Below are 4083 nucleotides of genomic sequence, written 5' to 3' on the forward strand. Positions count from 1 at the left end.
TATTATTACGCAATACGAATAGACCTTTTTTGTCGTTTGCTGTTAAGGGCGACGCAGCAAAAAGATCCCTTCGTCTGCAGATTGCGGCTGCTAGTACGCGGAAAAACTTAAGAGCTTAAAGCGGCTGTCTTACTGCATGCGCCTTAATACAATGTATGTTAAATTCGTAAGCTTGCATCGATGTGCAAGCTAAAAGATTAACTGAATTTTATATCATGTTTTAACTTGAAGGCTCTTCTGTGTATATATATGTATTCTTCATGCTTTTAAAAGCCTATTTGTGTATTATATTGGTCGTAAGAAATGTAAACTGCTACTATAAAATGCAACTATAATAGATAGAGTGTCATTACGCATCTGAGGCATTGTTCTGTTCGTTTCCTTGCGACATAAATTAAATCCTACTACTTCATTAGAAACAAGAAGCTAATTAAGATGCATGACGAAGCGCTATTTCATTTGATCCTACTATTTTCTACAGTAGTGAAATTTAATGCAGTGCAGTGCTGCCATTATTTCTCTATACGCTCATACAAAGCGCCAGTAAAAATTTAAAATAGTATCACTCTTCGCTATATACAATATAAGTACATTATAAAAGACTTTCGCACGGCATTATTGCAAAAATTGACGATAATTCTCGATGTCGTAAAAAAGCAAGTCCATCGTGCTATAAATAAAATTATTACTACACGCATAGCGTGTGTACTCCAGCGAACGATCGATGTGAGTTCTTATTTTTTATGATGATAGAATTTCGAAAATTTATTAAATCTTTCCTGAAATTCTGGATTTCTGAAACTTTTCTAACAGGATATACGAAATTGTTTAATAGCACAAAAATTTGCAAATATAATCATAGTTGAATATTGCTAAATATGCAAAACTACAATGTGTAACAATAAATATAGTAACTACATATCGACAATGGAAATCAAACAAATTGACCATTCAGTTGCATCAAAGCTATCAGAAAGTTCGGTTAACTTTTTTTTAATCAAACGATAAATCGACTGCCTACACTGCGAGCGAGCCAGCAATTCCACAAGCCGAACTAGGTCGGCATATTCGGGCATATATGTAACGTTCTGCACGTAAAGGGAAAAATCTATTATCAGACAGAAAATATATATTCTACCGGGGTAACGGGAAGAAGATCACCTTCACTTTTGTTTCCAATATTTCGGATGACGCAAGAGATATCAAATCCAGAAATAATTACTTTCCTCTCGTTTCAAATCAAATACGATTTCTATGTCGCACTTCCCTTGCGAGAGAATATATATCTAGTCATGCTTTCACAATCTGTCATCTTTACAATTGTGTATTAAAAAATATAAAATTTACATTGTTTAAATACTTTGTTATATATTGTTACACAGCAATAAAGAATTTATATGAATTATAATTATTAATAAATGTAAATATGTTATTTGCGCATATGTTTTGTTATTAAACTTTACGAGGGATCATCTTTTGATATAATTTTATTTCTTCGATATTTTGATGAATAAACTTCGAGAGAAGTGTCTATAATAATTGTCGATAAGTTAATTCACAGACTCACCCCGGAGTGCAAAGTGGTCTTTTACGCCACGTGCCTAAAGTGTCAGAACCCGCGTGGATGCCGTAAGATTCAATTAGAAGCCAATGGGTTGTGCAGTTTACCGTTACCTCTCTCTTGACTCTTCTCTCTCTTGATTCTTCTCTCTCTCTCTCTCTCTTATTTTCACTTTCTTAGTACTAGTGAACATTTTCCGAAACCCTATAGAGACATGCGCACAGAATCGTTTGATGCCAGATGCTGCCGCGGATATTGGATAAAAGTTTCTCAGTTTTCGCGGAGGAAATAATTTCACAAGCCGCGCGCGCGGGCCAGAGTTGCTGCCTCTCTTGCACCCTCTTACCTCGTTGCACAACGTTCGTTTTTTTGCAGAAACCAGCGTTAGGAAAGAAACTTACCAGGATCGGGTAAGGCACCCCTTCGGATTTTCTCGACTTGTCGTGTTTCTTTGTAGACAAAACGGCCGCCGACGCCACCTGGCACTTAACATATATGATAAAGTCACGTTTCGTATACTCCATTTAAGAAAATTGAAAGAAAACGATAAAAAATGATTTAATTGTTTTAATCATAATTATGAATCCTTTGAAATTTTAATAAATATCGTAAATTTATGATCGATTCTTTTTTAGAGTTTGCGTCGAACTAACATTGGCCGTTAACTCTCAACTTGTTGGTTCAATGTTGCACATCAATGTTAAGTCAATACTGATCATCAACATATTGATTGAATATCAATAACTTTTTTTTCAGAAACTCCAATAAAATGATAGAGAAGAAAACGATAAATTAATACAAGAACTTTATTATAATCTAACGATTAAATTCGCTTTCAATAGAAAAAAAACAATAAGGGATAGTAACATTTCTTTTGGAACATAGAAAATGAAACGCTCGATTGTAATAAATAATATAGAAACATAGCCAGGTCTTTGAAATTTATATTGATTGAGTTGACATTCGAGACTCTATCGTATCTTCTGATAAGATTGCTAATTATATCAATTTCTATCTTTTTTTTTTCGATTTTTTAACGAAATGATCAAACCATGGTCAAACTATTTGCGTCTGGTGAAAAAAATTAAAAAATAAGAGTGTTTGCGAGAAAATAGTCTAATCATAATATTTTTTATTTAAAACATCATTGTATTAATCGGAGCAAAAAGACAAATTAACTAAAAATATCTTTAAAGGAAGAAGAATATGTATACGTGACATGACAATAAAGTTCAATAAATGTTATGAGAAATAAATATTATTTAGTTAATGACCTTTATTATCCTTTAAAGTAATTCTTTATAATAGAAACACTTCGAAACAACGTTTCGTACAATTTGCGAAAAGTCACTTTTGGATCACTTTAATTTTTATTGTCACACCAAGTTCAAAACAGAAGTCAATAATATTATCATTATTTATTATAAATTTATTTTTAAGTTCATTTTTTAGTATTAAATGATATCATAATAATGTCCTATGATATTATGATTTAATTACGACTTTGTATTCTACTTAAGGTTCCAATTCAAAATGTACAGCAATTCTTGTCAGAGTTGCATTATCATTTGGAATAACTCTCTCTATTCTTTTGATTTTGTCCAGCTTTTTGTTCTCTAAACTGAAGGAAGCAAAGAATTCGATTTACAAATATTTCGAATATTCACTTTAAGTTTTGTTGTGTGACAACAAAACTTAAAACAATATTCAAAAACTTTTTTAAGATGAATTTCTGGAAACGTTGTCAGAAGTGTATTGTCTCTAAGGAGAATTACTTTGAAAGATAATAAAACGCCATTTGTATATTAATTAAGTAGTACTTATTTTCTCATAATATTTACTAAACTTTATTGCTACATCAGTAAAACATATATGTAATGTGGCAATAAAATTCTGTAAATATTATGAGAAAGTTTTTACATGTTTCTTGCAATGCGACTGATATTCATTAAATTATCAACATATTAAATTACATATATCATATTACATAATAACTAATCATGATATTACATAATAATTATTAACATATTAAATTACACATATCATATTACATAACTAATATATGTATATATAACGTTATAAAAACATACAGGGTGTCTGGTAAAGACTGTAACAATGTTTAAGGATAGATTTAAGATAATATGAAATAATATGAAATTATATTGAGACAAAAACTCTAATCCTAAGATGTCATGTACAATAGTTTTTAAATTATATGCATTTAAAATTAGCGAATCATATCATCTAAAATTCACGCGTTAAGATAAATGTCAACCCAAAATACTACCTAAACGCGCTAACTTTAGGCGATATGATTTAAACATTTATAATTTAAAAATAGCTAATATAGCCTCGATATTTTATCAAAATTTTTGTAAGAATCTCAAAATGATTGCAATTTATTTAAACGTTGTTATGCTCTTTATTATATATCCCGTGTGTGTGTGTGTGTGTGCGTGCGTGCGTGCGTGCGTGCGTGCGTGCGTGCGTGCGTGCGTGCGTGCGTGCGTGCGTGCGTGCGT

The sequence above is a fragment of the Atta colombica genome, unplaced genomic scaffold (genome assembly GCF_001594045.1).
Source record: "Atta colombica isolate Treedump-2 unplaced genomic scaffold, Acol1.0 scaffold163, whole genome shotgun sequence".
NCBI classification, from domain to species: domain Eukaryota; kingdom Metazoa; phylum Arthropoda; class Insecta; order Hymenoptera; family Formicidae; genus Atta; species Atta colombica.